Source organism: Pinus tabuliformis, chromosome 9, assembly GCF_031772625.1.
Source record: "Pinus tabuliformis cultivar Carrire ecotype Pingquan chromosome 9, CPIR1, whole genome shotgun sequence".
NCBI classification, from domain to species: domain Eukaryota; kingdom Viridiplantae; phylum Streptophyta; class Pinopsida; order Pinales; family Pinaceae; genus Pinus; species Pinus tabuliformis.
The window spans coordinates 556,742,738-556,766,191 of record NC_142307.1 but is presented as its reverse complement, the minus strand read 5'-3'; positions in this window follow the sequence as shown (position 1 = coordinate 556,766,191).

The following is a 23,454-nucleotide window of genomic DNA, read 5'->3' as shown; positions in this document are numbered from 1 at the left end:
CCAACAATAAGTAAAGGGTAGGTAGAAGAAAGGTTGCAGAACTACAAAGTTGATTGAGGCACAAGCACATTTATCATGCTTGATCATGTGTTGCAGTGTGCAAGATCAGTTATGAAGGTGAAAAGATGTTCATAAGTTAATTTGGTTAACTTCCCCTCATTTCATTTCACCCTCCACTACATACTTACTAATTTCCTCATTTTCCCTTATTTCTTGTTAAAATACCCTTTTCCTTCATTTCACGCTTTCCCTTGGTTTCACACATTTTCCTAGCAAATTACCCTCTAAAATCATTTCCCTACCTAAAACCCATTTTCCCTAGTGTGAAACCCATTTCCCTTTGAAAAAATCACTTTCCCCTTATTAATTTCCTAAAAACCCTTTTAAAACCCATAAAACCCATTTAGCCTAAGTTTTATTAAACCCCGCATTTCTTAACAAACCTCCGCTATATTCACTATTTCCCGATACAAAATCTCTTTTAACCCACCACCCTTGGTGTGGTTAATAAAGCCCACCATACTTTAACTCTAGTCCCACTCCTAAACCCATCGCGATATGTTTAATCGCCACTTTATTCAATAAAATAATTACAAATCCTTTGTAATTAATCCTCGGGCCTCGCTAATCTCTGCGCCTGCTCCCTCTGTGCATCTCAACCATGTGATAGCCGTCAAATCATCCGCTCCCAGATCCAACGACCCATAGCCATATCGCGCGCTCCTGATCTTCGATCGTTAAAGGCATGCGAGCACGCGAGTTTCATGGTTTTGTTTGGGCCCCTTGTGGTTACGTGGCATCTCCACATTAACTAGCGTGCCCTCAGAGAAAAACCACCCCATGACCAAAAGCGGTGCGATGAACCTCTGAAACAGCTCCCCGCATACGATAAAACCATCCACTATTCACTTAACCCTTCCACACCAAATTTTAAAAAAGTTAACCGTTTCCCGTTTAAACGCCGTAACCCTCACTTTAGCTCTTTTTGCCCGTTTACACAGTAAAACCTATATAACTTTCCTGCGACACCATGAACCTATGCAACCCAATTCAACCTCTGATTACTATCTAAACATGCTCAGGACTCCGTACAAAGACCTTTCAGCTCAAATAAAACCATTTATCACCTCCCTGTCAGCCTGCGTTTTTCTTAATGATTGTTTTATTTTGCAGGTGATTAGAAGACCAGGAGACTGGATAAACAATTTTGATACTAGTCACAGAATTCTGTTTACTCCAAGATTCACAAGGAAATGAATTCTAAAGCCTTTATACAGTTAAAATACAATTATCATTTACACAGAGTAGAAGTTATTTACATAGTAAATGATAAAACAAAGAATAAATCCTTCACACAGAGACAGTAAATGTTCAACAGAGGACGAAGATAAAGACATACAATTAAAGGACAAATAGATGAAATATACAGAAAGATGATCAATATCCAAACTACCTGACGCTCAGACATGTAAAAACTAAATGATTTACTGTTGAAATACACAGTAAAAACTTGAAATTTACAGTAAAAGTATAAAAAGGCACAATAAAGGATATTGACAGGTCATAAGGTTAAAGAGTATCAGATTAAAGTGTATCAACTGAAAGGTCATAAGTGAATATGACTTCCAGTGTGAAGATCAAACAGAAAAGCAACTTAAAGGGAAAAATATCAAAGACCAAAGCCAGCAAAACCTAAATAATAGGGACATCAAGCAGCAGTTCAATAGCTGTCTCTATCTTCTTGCATGAAGATATTTCCTTTCCTTAAATAAATCCATTTTTGTAAAAGCAGTTTAGGATATTTTCTATTGTTGTATAAATAACTCTCTTTACGAGTTATAATGGGTTCATCATCATTTAACCAAGTTTACTATTGAACCAAGTTCACTGTTCATCATTGAACCAGGTTGACCCTTGAAGAAGCATTTGTAAACACTTGATGTACTTAGCTTTTTTGGACCTTTAATACAAAGAGAAGGATTCTAAATTTAGTTTTACACAGTTTGTGTTTCCTTTAAGTTTTTCCAGTAACACACATTATGTTTTATTTCATATTCTTATGTCTTACAGAGATACCTAGGTAGGAATAATTGTGTCTCAATCTATTCCTATAAGCTTCTGAAGTGATAATCTATAAAGAGAATGGATTAATGGAATGTCTATTTAATTAATTCCCTCTGAATCAATAAATCATAAACATCTTGTTGTAAGCATAAGCATATTATCTTGAACCTTGTGAACATCGCTCAAAGGTTTTCATACTTATGATTATCTGATTTTTTGTCTGAAAACTGTAATAATCATATTATTTTTTGTTTCTTCTCACCACTATTCAAGCTTTATCACTGTGTGAAATTTTATAGCAACCCTTTGCTTTGGGATTAATATTATTCAAAAGGTTAGGCATTATAGTGTTATATCTTGTTTCATTCATTGGTCTTCCACATTAAAACAAAAACCCCCAAAACAATTATCTTAGATGCTTTGGCTTGATAGCAGACCATTTGTTGGCTTGTAAGGGTATGACTTAGGTTCAGAGGTGATTTAGCCAAACAAATCCTGGTACTATTGGAACTTTCGGCAACAATCCATGGAGCGCGGACTGAGGTCTCACCCGAAGTAGTATGGGAGGGTGCTAGAACCAGGTTTCCGCACTCTGCGGATATTTGATGAGCTCCGGTGGTTCGCGGTTTGACCCTGCTCGCACTTCACTATGCACATATATTAGTCCTTCACAACCTGTGATGTTGACTTTGCGCAAATCTACTCAAGGTGCGATCCGTATTATTACCCAAGTTCCTTACTATTAACCTATTATTATCCGGTTACTTAGCTTATCTGTGTAATTCTAGTGATATTTAATAGTATATTTAGCATTCTTATAAGTGTGCGTGATAAGAAAACCAATATAAATGCATTAGACGTAATACAAAAGCAGATACACAAAAATTGGAATCAACTTCTCTTTATTAGTCTTTGTTCAAGGTTACAGACCCGACACCGCCCTGCGCACTCAACTGCAGGGGTCCGCGCACTTAGATGCGGACTCTATTAGGCCTCTGCGCACTAAGCTGCAGAGCATCTTCCTACTACTATGGTCCAATACACTTAGATCCTTACTCTATGCTCGAACCATCCGTACTCATCTATCTTTCCTTTTTCGCCCCCTTTACAACTTAGAGCCTCTCTCTATTTATACAATCCCATGGTCCGCAGACCATGGGTAGGCCGACATGAGATTACATTACATTACAAAACTTAGGGTGGACAACCCTATGACTCAACCTATACTTCGCGCTCTGCCCTTGCAATTCATGAAGTCTTACAATACATTTGACCAAAACCTAGGCTTTGAGCCACAAAACATGCTGTGGGGGGATCCGATGCCCAACAGGCCCTCAACACAAACATCGTGACTCACCTTCAAGTCACTCTGGCGGCGCGGAGATCTTGGTGTGGAGTCCCTCCAACTGGTCCTGTATTGTTCAGAGGTTCGTAGCGCACTGTTTTGCGGTTTGCTGGACCTGCTGCATGTGCTCTTTCGATGCTTCTTTGTGAGGATCAAATCCTTGCCTTAGTGCGTAGAGCCCCTGCATCTGTGGGAGCTTGCCCTTGATATCTTTCATAATGGTGAAGGCCTCATCAATCCATGGCTGGACACACACTTCCCATGCCCTGATGTAGATATTGTGCATGTGTGCCTTGAAATCTACAAAACTCTGCAGACTGTTGTGCACTGTGGGGGACAGGCACAACCTCTTATTGATCCACATGCGAATGCTCACCTCAATGAGCACCCATAAAACCTTTGTATCTTGAATCTGATTCGCATCCTTGGTAGCCCAAAGCGACACGTACTTCGCGGCCTCGGGTAAGGCATGCTCAATGTTCGAGAACTGACTGTCCTTTGGTAGTTCACCGATGACCATCAAGATGGACAAGAGCAACCACGCATAGTGGAAGGTCTTACCCTACTCCTGGGCATCCTTACAGTTGATAAAAAATTATTCACAGAGGAACTCGGCCAAGTTGAACTGGACCCCCTTCGCGCATTGTTTGGGTAACGCAATCACCGGCGCTGGTACTTCATCGGCACAACATTTTCTCATTACTTTGTTGGCTAGGAGTTGGGTGGCTATGCGCACCCCTTTATCCTTGATACTAGTGATGGAATAACCCTTATTTTTCTTTTCCAGCTTGTATTTGGTCTTCATGGCTTCCACGAGGGCCAGATCGCCGCTTTTTCCTTCTATCGTCGCAGGGTCTTTTCCCTTACAGGGAAGCTGAGAAATTCTATGGATGAGAGCCACCATGATGGGAATAGGCTCCTCCAGCCATAAGTACCCATCATGCACTAGGAAAAGTAGCTGCCTGATGATGAAAATGGTGATGGGCGCGCGGTGAAAGTGTGGTATCCATAGCAGATGCAGCAACCCAACCTTCTCTACACCGCACAACCATTTTGGCGGCTTTAACGTGATTACTGGCCCCTCCTTGTTTTATTTCACGAGGCTCTCCATCTCTAAGTGTGGGAACTTCTCGCTGTCTGCGAGGTCCCAATATTCAAACTTCTTTGTGGGCATGTGGCCCAGGTGTGAGCCCTCAAACACAATTCCATCAGGGAGGAGTAGGGTCTGGAGTGCGCTCTTTGTGGCATCCAGATCCTTTGGTATCTTGGTTTTCCCTTTTCGTGGAGGGACGTACTCAGGCAATTTCACTGCAGAGCGCACCAGTTGGATATCTTCCTCTACGTCCTCTGCTTCCTCTACCTCGGCAATCAGAGACTACAGGTCCTCCTCCTCTGTGTCTGTCTCAATGGTGACAACCTTGCCCTTTCCTTCCATTGAGAGCTTACCAAACTGCGGATTCCTTGGGGAAATGTGGATTGGTGCTGCTACTTGCTTATCTTTTTCCGGTCTTGGAGTCTGAGGTGAATTCGGGATTTCCAGCACAACCTCAGTACCTTTGGGAACATCGTGTACCATGGGGTTCTGCGCGTTCTCATCGGCGGTTTCTTTTGCAAAGCCTAAACCTCTCCTGGTAGCTGCCATCTTGTTTGAACTGTATGTGGTCTTTCACGAACTTAGGGGCTCGAATATCGCTCGACACTGAACACTCTGTGCTCTAATCAACTACTCAAATCTCAAGTGAACAAGTGTTGTCTCGTGGCTAGCCCCTAGAGTTTTATAGTGCCTTTTGAATTCAAATTTGACCATTCCCCCCAATTTCGAGCCATCAATGCTTTCTTGGCGGCAGATTGTCCCAAATCTTACCCATAATTCGTGTCTTAAATGCTCTCCGCCTGCTCCATTTGGCCTTAAATTAGACATCTCGTCATGAATAGTGACACCAATAGTCACTTCCTAGCTTATCCGCACGGCAGCGTTATCCATCATGCGCGAGCGCGAACCTTGTGATATGTTGATTCTGCACGCATCTCCCTTATCACGCAACTCCCAAACAAATTTTTTTATAGTCTCACACTCTCTTTCAACTGCCTAGAGCGCTGAGACTGTGCTTCCTACGGCTAGTCAGGTGGTCGCACCACCTGTTCGAGGTTCCAGTGTAGTCTGCGGAAAATTCTCAATTTCCCTCGCGATAGCTGGCACCGTGCATTCTATCGTATGTAGCGCGCTCCCCTGGTTATTGCAGTTGGTGATATACGATCGTAGCGATGGCAACAAAGTCATAAATTGTCGGCGATAGTCTTCTAATTCAGTGGTATGATCATCCACACCTTGCCTTGCCATCCTTGGTTTATCGACGAGATATGATTGCTTGATCTCATTTTCCAGCCTCTTGACCTCTGCTTCCATCAAAATGCTTTTCTTCCTCAGTCTTACCCGGTTTTTTTCAAGTTCATGAAGTCTAAGGTTCCCTCGCCGAATGGCTTCCTGAAGCCTTATGTGTTTGACCTCGTCTAGCTATGTGATTTCTTCATCCTGGGATTCGTGCATTGTCACATCTGTGGGCGCTATTACGTGTGGATTCCCCTTTGCATTCTCTTCAGAAATTACAGTCCCTACTCTGTTCCGCACTTTTGGAATCATTTCCGCGGTCAGGGTTTTGCACATGGTCCTATAGGCCCATTGAACCACTGGTATGTGCAGGTCCCAATCAGTGCGTTTCACCTGGTGAACCCTGTTCAGTACTTCACACACCCTACTGAATGCTTCTCTGTGGATAATTGGTAGCGCGCATCATGTCCGTACCCATCGGGAAAGGTGGGCACGCAAGTTCTTCCACCCCTGGTGACTAGCTCTCATCCTGAGCTGGGTTTTCCAAATCATAGGCACATCATCCTTCTACATCCACGCCAGTCCTCAAAACTTCCTTGATGCGTACCCCACCATCGCGCGTGCATTGCGTGTAGTGCCCACTACAGAGCACCGAACCGCTGCTATTCTAATACTACACTTTCAAATTTGTTTAGGAATTAATCCACTGCTATCAACCCATCATATGCAGGTATATCCCTTGCCTCTGTTGTCATGCAACGCAGTGATCTAATCATCATGTTGCAATTAAGTGTGGTTACCTCATGTAACCAGTTCTGTCATCTTTCTACTTCTTCATCCGAATCTAAAGTGCAAGAGCTGTCGCGCTCCCATGAAATCCTTCCATCTACAGTCAGATTCACCCAATCCTCTTCTCGCATGGTTATCTTGTAAATACAATTGAGATTGTCATCACTATCATTGTCACGCACTGGTTCAGTGTATCGCGCTCCTTTGGCTGGATCTAGCAATACTACTATGTGTAGTGACTTTTTTTCAAAGATCATTTTGTGCTTCTTCAGATTTATGACTCCGTTCATATCTGTGGTATAGTCTATTCCTAGGAGTGCGGGATAGGTATTACTGTGATCCACAATCTCTATCACTTCAAAGTCCGCCTGCGCGCTTGCACCTTCAATATCTACTATCACCCCTTGCAACCTTCCCATGGGAAAGATCTTCTGTTGGTTTGCCATTCGTAAATGAATAAGAGACCATTGTAGCGTGGGTCTACCCATGCATTCCCATGTTTGTTTTGGTAGTACATTCACATCTAATCTGAGATCCAAGATTACCTTATCCATTTCATACTCGCCAATTTGTGCAGTCAACCTCATTTCCCTTCCTGTGCACAATGCATGCTTTCCAAGTTTCCAGACCACACATGATTCTCCTGACCCCGCGTACCTAGTGATAAGTTCTTGTAGTCCTTTTACTGCCTTGCTGCCGCGTAGCAATTTCATGCATGTCTCCAGAAAGGTAGTGAGCACTGAAGGATCCATCCCTGGTTCTAGTTGATCCTTACTACCTGAAGTGGAGGCCTTCGTGAAGCTCGTCTTAGCTTCCATGAATGTCTCCTTCGCGCGTTCTAAATAAAATTCAGGTTCCTTTGTAGTATCCTTGCGAACCCACGCACTTTCTTCTAACTGCTTACCTTTATCATCGCTAGTGGTCATACTGCTCCTGAGCATCATGTTTACATTTGGGTCTTCTTCGTGTGGCTTAGATCTCATCATCTGCAAATTCTGAGTCAGAGGGGGCTGAAGTACCCCTTTTTTGCGCAGTCTCGCTATCAATGTAGGGCAATCTTCTGCCTCATGATCAAATTGAGTACAGAACAAACATGATGGCCTTGTCGGGTTTGTACAATCACGGGCATAGTGCCCTGGCCCTATGCAATTGTAACAAATTAGCTGTCCACAACCCCTTCCTAGTCACATTCCACCTCGACCTCGATTGCGCCCCTGAAATCCAGCATGTGTCATTCCTGCATTTGGGTTGAGGGCTCACGTTTCGGTCTGCACCTTGTATGTAGGAGTATGATCAATAATTAGTTCGTAGGTTTTGCAGGTGCGTTCATCATGGCCTACCGACCTGCAGAAATTAAAAAACAATTGCTAGGATGTCTGCATATACTTCTGCAATAGATGACAATTATTCATAGTGTGTTTTCCTCCTATCTGATAGATCGCACACCATAATGCAGGCGCCATGCTCGGTCCTTCTTGTGCCTCTGGTATTAATGGCATTGACCCTCCTCCTACCAAGTAGTTCACAAAGACTAGACAATGGTCCTTGTCATGCCCCTAGCCTTTGCATTTTATGCACCATACCTCCTCGTGCGCCTTTGGCCAAGGTGTATTGTTTGTTTCAAACTCTACATCTCCAGACACAGATTTTGCAGTTGCGCATGGATTTTTTGGACCCCCGAACTAGGGTCTTGTATAGGGGTCTCATGCAATCTCATTTCCATCTTAAAAGCTTCGTCCTGGGTGGAAAGTTTTTGCTGTGACAGCACAGTCCTTAAGTGCGGTGTTAGTGATGCTACAAACCATGCACGATGCTGTCCATCTATCAACGTCATGTTGGCTAAGTGAATCATACCCTTCAGTCTTTGGTCCAGATCCTAGGGGGTCTCACCGGGAAGCATTGCGATCTCCTTAAACCCGATGATTGATTGTGTTTCCGACTTTGGCCTACTAAATTCCTTGTTTAACATGGTTTGGATATCTACGATCCCTGTGTTTGGATGGTCATTAGAATGCTTAATGTACCATGTCAACGCATGATCCCGCAACGCGCTAACCAGCGTTTCCTTTTTGATATTATCATCCGTGACTCCTTACGCTTCCCATACAGCTTTTACCATGAACCAAAATTGGTTCGGATCCTCGTTTCCAACTCCCCTGAATACCGACAACTTTATTGCGCTCGCCATATTAAACTGTGGTGGTGGTGTGGGCGAAGTTGGAGGTGAATATGATGAAACTGGTTGTGGTGTAGGTGGGGGTGGTATGCACAGAATTCACTATCTTATCAGATTGATCGCGCTCCTCGGTGAAACTCTCGTGAGCTCCTCCTCACTCTCCCGTGGAGGTGAAATCAAGGGAATGTTCTGTAATTCTTCGTTACTTCTGTTTCTATAGGTCCTCCCACTTTGTGTTGAACCAAACATCAATTTATTTGCATAACCATTTTTTCACACAGTAGCATTTTAATCCAAGTGTTCAAAGATTTAATGTACTTACCTCGCGGTCCTTTGAGGAAGCATCGTTCTGCCTCACTATCGTGTCTACCACAAACTCAATGATAAATACTCCTATAATTTGGTCGAGCCAGTGGTCCACAGTGCGTCTGAGCTTCTCCTCCGACACTTCTATTCTGTGCACCAATTCAGGAGTCCACACAATTGGTTTGTCGAGCCTACACCTTCCCTGAATATCTGCTAGCTTCGTGATCAACTCATACAACTCAGAGGGGAAGGACAAAAAAAAATTTCATGGATTTCAATGTATGAGTAGCACTCCAACCACTGTTCCTTTGATACTCGCGGATTCCGATTTTCCTCCGCCGCGAACTCATGAATTTTTCTATCCAACCACCTTTCAATTTCCTTCTTGGTCGGATTCCAGTGACACGACATCAGAAATCCCTTATGCAGATCCCGGTCCTGGCAACAGAACTATTTGTTGGATTTAATGGGCCTGACCCAGGTTCAGAGGTGATTTAGCCAAACAAATCCTGGTACTATTGGCCCTTTCGGCAATAGTCCGTAGAGTGCAGATTGAGGTCTCACCCGAAGTAGTATGGGAGGGTGCTAGAACCAGGTTTCTGCACCTTGGGGATGTCTGATGAGCTCCGGTGGTTCGCAGTTTGACCCTGCGCGCACTTCACTACACGCATCTATTAGTCCTTATCAACTTGTGATGCTGCCTTTGCATAGCCCTACTCGAGGCACGATCCGTATTATTACCAAAGTTCCTTACTATTAACCTGTTATTATCCAGTTACTTAGCTTATCTTTGTAAGTCTAGTGATATTTAATAGTATATTCAACATTCTTATAAGTGCGCGCAATAGGCAAACTAGTATAAATTCATAGAACGTAATACAAAAGAAGATACACAGAAATTTGAATCAACTTCTCTTTATTATTCTTCGTTCAAGGTTACATACTCGACACCACCTTGTGCACTCAGCTGCAGAAGTCCGCGCAGTTAGCTACAGACTCTACTAGGTCTCTACACACTCAGCTGCAGAGCCTCTTCCTACTACTACGACCCAATACACTTAGATCCTTACTCTATGATCGAACCATTCTTACTCATCTATCTTTCCTTTTTTGCCCCCTTTACAACTTAGAGCCTCACTCTATTTATACAATCCCATGGTTTTCGGACCATGGGTAGGTCGACATGACATTACATTACATTACAAAACTTAGGGCGGACAACCCTATGATTCAACCTATACTTCATGCTCTGTGCCTGCACTTCGCGGAGTCTTACAATACATTTGACCAAAACCTAGGCTTTGAGCCCTAAAACATGCTGTGGGGGGATCCGATGCCCAACACCATTATCAACTCAGAGGTATAAGAATAGGCTTGTTGACCAGGTACTTGAGAGCAGAGTGATCTGTATACATTTTGAAATGTGCACCCAAAAAATAATGTCGAAATTTCTGGATAGCGTAGACCATCGCTAGCCCTTCGTGCTCTGTAGTTGAATAGCTTTTCATGGCCTTAGACAGTTTCCTGTTTGCAAAGGCTATCAGATGATTAATATCACCTTCCCCTGCCTAGGTCAGCACCACACCCAGCGCAATACAGGAGGCATCCACATGAACGTGAAACTCCTTCTTCAAGTCTGGGAACACCAAGATAGGTGCAGTCACCATCTTTTCCTTCAGGACATCTAGGTTGCATTGACACCCTTCATCCCAACAGAAGGTCACATCCTTCTTTAGTAACTTCTCCATCGACGCGGTTATCTGAGATTAAGCCTTGATAAATTTTCTATAATAACCAATGTGCCCTAACGTTGCACGCAATTGCTTTACATTCCCTGGATCTTCTAAATTGACAATCACCACTATGTTCATTGGGTCTACCATTAACCCCTGTTTGCATACCACATGACCCAACAAGATTCCAAATGGCACACAAAATATGCATTTCTTCAAATTTAGCGCAATTTGATATATGCGACAAGTATCCAACATCATGCACAGACTTGCAACATGGTGCTTTACCAATCTGAACGCAGTCCAGTCATCAAAATATGCTTCGATAAATTTATGCATAAATTCTTTAAATGTGGCAACTACGACCCTTGAAAAGATCACTAGTGCATTCTTAAGCTCAAATGGCATCACTGTGTACCGGAAACCTCCCCACTCTGTCATGAAGGTCGTCTTGTTGTGATCCTCCGATGCGATATTAATATGATGGTACCTTGAGAACCCATCAGTGAACGAATAAGCCTCCTGTCCTCCAACATTTTTTAACACTCATCTGTAAATGGTGTTGGAAACGAATCATGCACACATGCATTGTTTTAAATGATTTTCATCAGAATAAGAGAAAATAGTTAAATCATCTAGTTAAATGACAGTAAATTGAGATGTCTTACCTACAAATGCTAGATCCATGGCTCTCTGGAAAGTGGATCTAGCGTTTGTCAATCGAAATGGCATCCTAGCATACATGCATATACCCTAGGGAGTAGTAAAAGCGGTTTTGTCTTGGTTAGCTTGACTCACCATAATTTGGCTGTAACCAGAAAATCCATCTAGCATAGAAATCCTATTTGCACCTGAAACTTTCTGAAGTAGATGATCCATTTTGGGCAATGGGTAGTTGTCCTTTAAACATGATTTGTTCATATTTCAGAATTCTACACATAACCTAATTTCACCATTTTTCTTTCTAATAGAAACTAGGTTAGCTACCCAGTCAGAATACCTTAGTGGAACTATGATATGAGCATCAAGAATTTTTTTAAGATCTTTCTCAATGGTCGGAAGAAGTATTGGATTGATTTTTCTTAATTTTTGTTGGAAGGGTTTTTATTCTGGTTTCAAAGGAATCTTATGCTCAATTAAATATGTATCATAAGTTTTTAATTCATTATAAGACCAGGAAAAAATATCTTTGTAATTTTAAAGAAGATTCAAGTATTTGTTTTTAACATCGAAAGGAAAATATGATGACAATTTAACATTTTTCACTTCATCTAAAGTCCCAATATTGCACTCTTCGATTTCTTCTTTAGGTGAATTAGATAAGGGGTTTTTGGAGACATCATTATTATCAAATAACTTTTCCAATGGAACTAATCCTTTGGGAATAAAATTATTAGATAATTGAATGATATCATGATCAAGAATTTTAGGATTGAATGAAGTTTTTGGGCTCTGTTGATTTGATTCTTGGACATATTTTTGATCTTCTTCAATTTTCATATTTGAGAATTCATCAATGACTTGAAGAAAATATTTTAATTGCTCATCATCCTAAAAAATCTGCCAGTGTTTAAGGTTATCAGGAATTGATGGTCTGTATTTGACTTGAATATGATATTCCAACAATACTGGCTCAGGGATTTTGAAAGAGCTTGCTGAAACAGAAAGTGAATCAACATGCACATTCTCATCCCTGGGTATAACAGTTATGTTAAATCCTTGAAAGAAATTTTCAATGGTATCCCAAACTTCATTTCTATAAGATCTGAGTCTTGGGTGCTTTGTTTGACACAAGTTTCTAACCTGCTTCACTATTAGCTCAAAATCAGAAAAGACACTCAAGTTTTGAACCTTTAGACTCTTAGCTAGTTCAAGACCAAGAAGAAAAGCTTCATACTCAGCCACATTATTGGTGACTTCAAATTCAAGTTTACATGACTGAGTAATATTTTCTTTATTTGGTGAGATTAAAACAATGCCTGCTCCTGCTCCTTCCTTTGAGCAAGAGCCATCAAAATAAAGTTTCCAGATATCTGATTTTACAATTTTAGGTTTGGAAACTGTATTTTTGATAACAAGTTGAGTGTTTGATGAATTTTGCAATGATAATCGAAAGCAACCAAAATCCTGATCTACTACATAGATGGGGTGATTGTTTGCTTGATCACACGTGTAAACATTATGGAGGAATCTAACTTCCTTTTATAACCTTAGATGTTCACCTCCATAGACTGGAATAGTAGCAAAAGATATGTCCATTTGAAGTGATCCTCCAAGTTTAGCACAACATGATCTAGATAGAAGCATACCAAACTTGGCAGGAATATTAGTGATAACTATGTCTAAGACTATACTCTTAACAGGTACTTGGGATAGGGTGACAACTAGGTCTTTGATTAGTCCTAGGCACAATACCTTTTTTGAATCAAAGGTGTAGAGGTCATGATAGGAACGAGTAATTTCTAACTGGAGCTGATCCATAATTACCTTTGGAATAAGGTTATGAGAAGCTCCAGAGTCCAACATGCAATTATACAAGAGAAAATCATGGACCTTTAAAGTTACATAAAAGGGTGAGATGATCTCATCAATCATATCAGAATTGGGGCCAAAAACTACTAAGGTTTTTTCATCTTGTAGACTAATAATATCTCCCTCAGCATCTACACTAGAGGATTGTATCCATTTAGACACTTTATCTTTATAACTAGGTTTCTTGGAAAGTTCAGCTAAATGAATAGGAATCTTGACTCTTTCCAATTATTTCTCATTATTAAAAGTTGTCAAAATGGTTTTATCAGATGAAAAGGTTTCAGTAGATGAATTTTCAGTTTGAGGTGTCAGAGTTTGTTTTTGAATATATTTTATTGTAGGTTCAATTATAGTTGTATATTTTGGAGGTCTACCTGGGCCTGATCTAGGTCTTAGATCATACCTCTTATTTAATTCTGCAATAAAAAATTTAGAAAATGCTTGATATTTGGAGAATTGAGCATCCCATTGCTCTTGTTCAAAAGACTGAGAGGAAGATGTAGGTACTATTACCATTTGTACTGCTGAAGAATCAATGTTATTGATATCTTCAGCAATTAAAGGACCTATATCCTGAGGTTGTTCAACAATGGTGGTTGGATGTTTTGATCAGGGCCTGGCCTCTGAACGATCTGCATTTGAGGAGCTCTTCGAAATTGAGTTTGAGCTTGTGGCCTAACAACACTTTGCTGAGTAGTCCTAGGTTGTGCTTCAATTTTAGAAATCCTATTGGAAAGGTTTCTAAGTAAAGATGTAATTTCATCAATTTTCTGATCTTCAAGTTTTGATTTAGAAGAAGATGAATCATCAACCCTATGTTTTAATTTTCTTTCTTCTTTTATGCTTTAGATTTAAGTTTTCTAGAAGCATACCTATTAGCTTCAAGCTCTATGGCATTTGTCTGCATATCTTCTAATGTATTGGACACTCTCTCTCTTAACATGACTACAAAGTCATCCTCAAATGCTTTGTAAAATCTAAATTTTGCATCTGCTACTGGCGGCTTACAGTCAGCATGCATTTTATGATAGAGTTTATTAAATCTTTTAATAAATTCGGCTACTGGTTCACGAGGGTTTCTCTTCAATTCTTCAAATTCAGTGAGAAAGTAGACATGATCCTTCTTTACCCCCCATTGATTCTTAAAGATAGTTATGAGCTCATTCCATGTTCTAATGGAGTCAGGTCTAAGTTGCATAAACTAGATCCTAACATTTCCTTCTAAGGATTGCACAAATAATATCATATAAACATTTTCATGTTCTATGTTTATATTATCAGAAAAATCTAGGAAATAAGCTACATGATCTTCTGCTGAAGGACTAGTTTCACCATTGAATCTTGGTAAATGCTTTAGACATCCATCAGGAAAATTTGTCAAGTTTTGTGGAAGAACTAAAGCAGCACATCTTGCTTATACAATGGGTTGAAAAGCCATGATGGTAGGTGGAGTCTGGGGTGAGTGATTGGATGATGAAGAGGAAGAGGAAGAGGAAGATGATGAAGATGAAGGTGAAGAAGAAGAATCGGTAGGGGTATTAGTATGTGGAGGAGAGAAAGAAGGAGGAGACCTCCTTGAAGATTTCAAAGGGGTTTTAATAACCAACTTCTGAACTCCTGATGGAAAGTCTTCCTTATTATCAAACAAATGATTTGAATAGACAGAGAATGTCTCTTCAAGATAAGTAGAAGTTGATGGGACAAAATAAGGAGTTGAAGAGATGAAATATATAGGCTTGAATTCAGGTAAATGTAAACCCAATTCTTCCTCAGATGAAGGTGATTTTATAGAAATAGATGGAAATTGATATGAATAAAGTGATTGGATTAAAAAGGCTGATGGAAGATCTACTCCTTTTGAATGGAGTTCAGAAACCTTAGGAGGTAGTTCAGTCCAATTAGGATTAGATGGAAAAAATGAAAAAGGATCTACAGATGATATATCTTCAGAGTGTAATGCTGAAGAAGAAGAAGAGGTTTGATGTCTTCTCCTTAAAGAGGCTCCCCTAATAAGTATCTCTGGATTGGGAAGAGGGTTAACAATCTCAGAATTAGAGCATGATCTAGTATGCTTAAAAGGAGCCAGTGTGAAACAATGGAATCGCCAGGTGAAAATTTTTGACCTATATCTAATCCTTTATCCACCTTAAAGGAAAAGGGAAAAGTCATTGCCCCATGGAAAATAAAACTTTCAATCCTTCGCTCCCCGGCAACAATGCCAATTTGATGTTGTCCTCTGAGATAACTCTAGGTCAGTTAGTTATGCCAAAGCATCCATAATATTTTGTTGTTTTAAATGATTGGATGACTAGTGAACAATTTTATAAACAGGTGCTTCAAACTTAGATAGATTTCCAAGTAAAATAAAAGGCCGCTTTTTAACTACACATAGTTAATTTGATTTTTATGGAGTGGACAAGTAGAGCTTGGAGAAGTATAATGGATTTAATATTCAAATTGAATACTTAACCAGTTATAAGAAGAAATTAAGAAAACACTGTTTACTTAATGAAAAAAATATAATTAAACTATTACAGAAATCTGGTGTAATTTATATTTAAAGAGGAACTTACAATAACAAATAGTTATGTAAATTATTCTCTTATTTAAAATCACAACTTCATAGAGGATTCAAAATGAGACTGAAACTTAGTTAAATTTTAAATTGGATAACTGCAAAAGAATTAATTTATATGAAGAAAACATAATGAATAAACTAGATGAAATACAAATCACTAAGAAACAGACCATATGAGGTAAATCTAGAATCTTTTATTATTCCGAAAAAATTCTCTAGCTTAGTACAAATATGCTTGATAGCTTGTTCAAGGGTTCAACCATAATAAATCAAAGGAGGAGTTATTTATAAATTTTTTGGAAAAGATCTATAATCTATTTGGAATAGCATACCAAAATAGTAAAAAATTACAAAAATAGATCAATATAATAGGAACCGAGAATCTGCTAAAGAGGTGGCTCTATCCTTTGGGAATCTGTTGATGATCTGGCCTAAAAATACTGATGAGATGTCATGATATTAGAATTAGAAATTACTAAATTGTTTCACACAATTGATCCCATCTTTCTTCACTTGGGATTTCCACATTCACCATCTTTCTAAATGTTTCATCCACTTCTGTGTACCTCTCAAAATTTGGCTTGGTGAGAAATAAATGTTTAATTTCATGCATGATGGTTAAATCAAACTCCAAGGCTTCCAGAAAGGCCTTCCCTATTATTTTTCCTTTGACTCCTGCAAATTTGGTTCTGTCCACTGCAATAGCATACAATTCCTTGCAATAATCTTCTAATTTGATCAATTTATCATTCAGACCTACCAATCCTGGTAGTCCTTTATGATTCAAGATATTAAACTTTGAATGAAACCTTTTAACAACAATATCCAAAGTTTGACATTTTGTTTCTAATTGGTTGATCAAATTATTCTTTTGTAATACCTTCTTAATCTCTAAAATGGTAGTTGTTTTGTCAGAAATGTTTATTTCTTCTAGTTCTTCTCTACTTTTTGAATTTAACACTTTGATCATATCTGTGGCTTCTATTGGCTTGGTCTTCAAGGTTTCTTTATGCTCTTATATCACTGCTTTGCATCTGGTGATGAGTTCTTGCTGCTAAAAAATAATCTGTATGGATGGCCATACACCTGTCATGGATTGGCTAATTTGCATCCAAACATTTTCCTTGGCATGGGCCACAGTATATACCACTAGGGACTCACTCTCCAACTTCTCGATCTTAAGTTCCAATCTGTGGGACTTCTGCATTTCCTGCACATACAAAGTATCATTTTTTACTTTCTACAATTCTAAATTTTGGAGTTTCTGCAGTAACTTCTCGTTTTCCTATTTTTGTATGGCCAATTCTTGTGATAATCTAGCTGGATCAGCTGCTGTTGAATTAGACTCAATGGATACTAATGATGAAGTAGGCTTTGTACTTGCAACTATTATTGGGACTGCTATGATTGGAACCATAACAAGCTATGCTGCTTCCTTTTCCTTTAATAACTCTTCAATCTTCTCTTCCATTTTCTTCAGCTGTATATTTTTCTTAATGATAATCTTGAGCATGTCCTCCTTTTACTGTTCATTCTCCGCTATATCCTTTGTTAGAGGATCTTCTGTAGAAGGTAGCTTCAACTATTTCTTCAATGCAACAATGTTTGCATCTTTCTTTTTGAGGAGTATCTATGCAGCTTTTACATATTTGGGATCATGTCCCACTTTAATTACAAAATATTATAATGCTTTTATTATGTTATCTTTAGCTAGGGAAGAAACCTTTTCTAACATAAGCTGAGACTGAACATTGGATAGGGCAGTCCTAAGTTTGGAAAGAGACATAGTTGCAGTTTTCATAGTAGAAAACAACATCTCAATAGTATTTTTATAATCTGATGGAGACTTGGGAAATGGAATTTGGTCTTGTAAGAAAGCCATTTGCATTCTGCCTTTCTCATAGTCAAAAGCAGAAAGAAGCCTATTGATCCGAATTGGATCCTAAACACTCTCTAAGTTTTCATAGACTCGTTCAAATTATGCAAAACAGATTCAAGTCTTAGAAAGATCACGCTATCAGAAGGAATCCTCGTGACAGTTGCAATTGTGATCAGCGCGGAGCAATGAGGACCCTCGGTCGAGCACGCAGACCGTTGGCCCATGGTAACGCGCACTGGCACAAATTGGCAAAACCAGAGGCTAATTCAAGAAACGGGGGTGGTTTCTAATCACGTATCGTAGGGCGTCCCCCTCAGTGAAGGAAAGCCCCGAAGTGCCCAGATCTGAAATGGCTATGAAATGCAGAAAAGTAATTACTTCGGTTCTGTGGATTCCACAAAACCGGCAGGATATTGGAAGGCCTCGAGGTGGTAAGCAGTTTTGACCAAGTCCTGCCCGATGCCACATATTGAGTGACATGCGTCTGGCGGGAGAGAGAGAAAACCGCTCACATCAGATGGGTAAACATCATCCTACTTACCCGCCTGATATGAACGACGACCGTAGGATCTGGAGCGCCCATATCAACAGTGGAGGTGCATCCCGATAAATGACTGGATTTGACAAAGATAAAGCAAGATTACATGGGATTTGAAGTTCGATGTGGACAATGAGTTGGCAGAAGATTCGTGTTTCGTGGGCATCTTGGAACAAACGGAAATAATGGCTGTTCAAATGTGTCCAAGGAACCTGACACACTCACCCATTGCAGAATAGGTGGCCACTTCCCTGTGAAGCATTACCCAGTGATGATGACACAGAATATGGGAGTTCAAATGGACAGAGGTAGGAAAACTAGAACGTTGGGAAGTGGAAATGAACTGACAGAAAGCAGACTGGATTTAAAGCCACAAACTAACAGAAGTAGAGGATATACACATAGAGAGGAGTTAGTTAGACGCAGAAAGCTAAGAGCAGAGAACAGAGAGAAGAAGCAGATTTGACTTTAAGGCAGCATCGAGCCTGACAGATCCAGAGAGAGTCAGAGAGTTTGTGCACTCCAGAGAAAGCTTGAGAGGTTCAAGCAAGCTCCTTGGCATAGGCCTGTCATGTATGAGTTTCATATTGGGCTCATACTACTGTGACCAGAAGAGGTCAAGCATCAGTAAGGAGAGTCTGTGTACTCCAATCCTACTGATTCATAGATGTTGAGTGAGACTCAAATTGAGCTCATTGTTGTAAATAAACTCTGCTTTGAAAACATAATAGAGAGGCCACCACTGAAATCTAGACCAGGAGACGTAGCACAGGAGTATTGGGTGAACTCCGTATTAAACTTGTTGTATTACATGTTTTCCTGTTATGTTTTCTCTAACTGCCTCAGTGTCTATGTATTTTGCAATCTTATCGATCCATTGCATAAAGTAACATAGGCACATCCATGCACATGAGTCTGTAATACCTTTAATTCTTTGTCCTGGATAAATTCCAGATCAAGTGGTATCAGAGCTCTAGGTTACTAAGGTTAGACAAGCTTGTGCTGGATTTTGTTGTTGAATGCTAACTAGATCAAAGCTTAAATTAGGAGAAGGAGAGTTGGTTGAAGCTAACCCTGAAATTGGAAGAGTCCACTCTAAGAGGAAAATGTCAGAAGAAAACCTCTTGGAATCAGACTCCCAGTTCATGGATGGTTTCCTGACCATGAAAGCAATGGTGGAGGAAGTGCATAGAGAATTTAAGAGAGGTAGAGCTGAAGATTCATCAAACTCCAAACAAGATAAAGGAGCAAAGGAATCTCTCCTCCATGATCACTCTAAAGGCAAAGGGAAAGAAGAAAAACTTCCCACACCTCCTAGTAGCCCTGAAAACAAAAATAAAACATGTTTGATTAAAATAGATGTTAAATTTGATTTACCGATATATGATGGAGAGTTGAATGCAGAGAAGCTGGATAATTGGATTAGACAGATTGATGTTTATTGCAGAGTGCAGAGCATCGATTCAGACAAGAGTAAGATTTAGATGGCTAGCCTATGCCTTGGAGGCATTGCCTTGATATGGTGGGAAGGCAGGATGCAAGCTGACATGAATAAACATGGTAAAATTATTTCTGTCTGGAGTGAATTTGTTTCTACAATTAAAAAGAAATTCTATCCACTAGCCTATATGCAGCAAGCCATGATGAGCTGGCAAACTGTTTGCCAATTAAAAGGGCAAAGTGTACAAAGTTACACTCAAGAATTTAGGAAAAGAACTTTGATTCTAGTAATTTCTTTAGACTCACCTGAAACTCTGCTGAAGTATATAGGTGGTCTACACAGCTACTTAAGGCACACTATTCTCATGTTTAATCCCACTAGCATAGATGAGGAATTTGTTCAGGCTACACATCTAGAGGCTAGAGGAAAGAATGTGAACCCAGAAGTTGGGGGATCATCAAAACGCACTGCAAGCAAAAGCAAGGAAAAGGGAAAATAGAAATGGAAAGAGAGGAAGGCCAATACTGTACAAAAGACCAAGTCTTCATGCACTCACTGTAAGAAGGATGGGCATGATGATGAACACTGCTAGATCCTGCATCTGGAGCTGAGACCCAAGAAATTCGAGGGCAAGAAGAAGAAGACTGCTACAACTATTCAAAAGGATTTGGGGTCAGACTCAGGAGATGAAACAACTATCGTAGCCACAGGTATAAAAGGTAAAAATTCTGAAGCATCTACTAGTAATTCTGCACAAACTACTGATAATGAAGAAAATGAGAGGAAAAGACATGCGCTTTTTCATATTCGAGTTATTTCCAAGCATCAAAAGATTGATACTTTGTTTGATAGTGGCTCACAAGTAAATTTAATTTCTGAAGCAATTGTAAAGAAGTTGGGATTACTAACCTTTTGTGGCCACCAACAACCCCCCTCCTTATTTAGTATTAGCAATAACACTATGTAAGTGGGGACCCTTAGTCAAAAAATTTCAAAAAAAATCAATTAGTGCTTATATGTCACTCTTTAAAAAATATCGCATCACGCCAAGAACAATAGGGCATTTTCTTATGAGTCAAAATGATAAAATGTGAAATTGCGATGCGAACTCCATCGCATCACATGCATTAATAAACACTCACGTTGGAAAAACTTAAAAATCACCGATATGCGATATCGCATATTGCATCTCGCAAAATTGCATAAAATACACATAACAATTAAACGATTAAGCGAAATTGCGATCTGCGACCTTTGCGATATTGCGATCTGCGATCTTTGTGATGTTGCGATCAAACAACCTTGCGATAGAACATCACGATGAAATTGCGGTAATGCGATACAGTGAAATGCAATACTGCGATGCAAATCGCAGAAAAATTCCATCGCAGATTTTCCTGGCTCAATATTCAAGAAGTTTTTCCATAAACCAAGAACTGGTTACGCGCTTTAATGATAATTAATGAGTTATATGCTAGTTGTTAATAAAATATGGTTTTGTGTTGTTCGAAGAGCCAGTTCACATAAGGTGGCGTGTTTTTTCATATCCGTAACATTTAAAACTTTCATGTCGTTATTTATTATCATTACTCTCTCCTCACTTGTGAATTGCAGGAACGAAGAACAAAAGTTACACAAAGCAATGTGCAGGAAGCTATGGGGAAAAAGGGTGAAGCTCCAATGTCTAAAGACAGAGAAAAGGCGCCCTTATAAACAGATACTGCATGCAACAGAGCCGCAGATTCACTGAATGTTTGCTGAGCCATCCATTACATATGTTTCATTTACAACCATGGTTAAATGGGTACTGAGCGATGCTGATATCAGAGACAGACAGTTTAATGCTCAGGGTCAAGAGATCACGAAAGCATTATTTTTACAAATTTTGAGCTTTATACCCAATAAAGAAAGAGGCGCAAAAGGCTAAAAACGCATCAGAGAAGCCCGGATCAAATAACGGAGGCAGTTTCCGATGCGCGAATCGCGCATCACTGAGAAAATTGCTCAAGAAGGAAAGCTTCTAACTGCTCAGTCACCTATAAGCCCAAAAATTGCAAGAAAGCAATGATAAAAATAAACTAGAAACATAAAGCTAAAGAAAAGGCAGAAGAAATTCAAGGGTTAACCAGGTTGAACTGAAATTATTACTGGGCATACACGGTAAAGCCACATAGTCAGTGGATGACTCTCAAGTATATCACCGATTTTGCTGAGAAGAGGGTGCCAGCTCTTTCCACTTCTGTTTGCTTAGCTCAACCAAAAGCGGAAGACATTCAGCCGAATCTACCCAAGCAAATACTGAATACTTGCAACATTAAGGAGTAAATGCAGAAATAGTTAGATATTAGATTTAATTTTTAGAAATAGTTTTCTTAGAAAAAGGGCGATCATTTAAACTGTATCCTGAATTTTTGTGAATAAGTTATTATTAGATTTAGTTAGTAGTATTTAAACCCTTCTCATGCATTTAGAGAAGGGTCCAGAAATTTATCAAAAACTTGTCCTCAGAACATGCACTTTTGCACCCTCCGAGGAGGTTTTGATGAATGAATGGAACAGGATTTGTTGATGTTTGCATTTGATATCTGCTACTGATGTTGCACTTTTGTACTCTTAGTGGATGTTAGAGCAAAGAGAGATAAATCATTGTTGCTTGAAGCTCATGAGTAGGACTAGTCATAAATGGTACTTTTATCTCTTGACCATTTCTGCTTATGTGTTAAAGTGGTATACAATTTTTAGTTGTTTATGTATTATTGCATGAATGCCTGAGTTATCATTTGGCACTTTTGTACGGTGATAGCTATTTATTTATGCTTAATGTATGAATAGCTCATTATGTGATATGTTTTTCACAACTGTTTCGTCTAACTTTTTATGCGAAGTGGTTCATCCTTATTGATTTATTTTCTCATAATAGCTGAATGATCTTTATTACCAGTTGTTATTTGAAATATTTTTAGATCGCATAATAGAAGAATTACATCCCGGGTTAGTATAAACTTAGATGTTGCTGCTTATTAGATTACAATAGCATAGCATTAGATTAAAATTAGAATTAGAATATCTTAATTAGGAACTGTTAGATCAGGAACATCAAATTATACACACACACACAATCATAGATTGGGAAACTGGTCCCATATCCCCAGTCGGACCCGCTATACCAAACAGATAAGGAGCTGCCAACCAAGGTCCGGACCGGGTGGGTATCCCCCTTGTTGTAGACCCGATTTTCGGGGCTTCAACATAATTGGCGCTAGAAGGAGGGCTTGAACTATGAATGGCAAGTAAATCTAAATCTGAATACCATTCTCAGAGTAAATCGCCCTCATCATCTCCCTCGACTTCTCCATTATACTTAAATCCATAATTATAAGTCGCTGGAGTATCAACCACTGCTACAAACCTTGACATTTCAGAACAATCTACCATTGAACCTCGTGAAGTCGAATCTCTGATTCACAAACTTCAGCGATTTTCTATTTCTCCGCAAAGGTCTGATAAATCTCAAGGCAGCGTGACTTCGCAATATAACCCTGCTCATCCCCTGACTAGATTAAAGAGTGAAAATTTTGGCGTTCAGCCGACCGAATTACCTCTTCCCACCAGGAAAAGAGCAAGGAAATCACCTAAAGAGTTCGACAGCGAGACTCTTTCGTCATCATCATCCATCTCAACTTCTTCACTGCGAAGTCAACCATCCACTCCTCCACTTCAGATCATCGTCCATCCATCCACTGG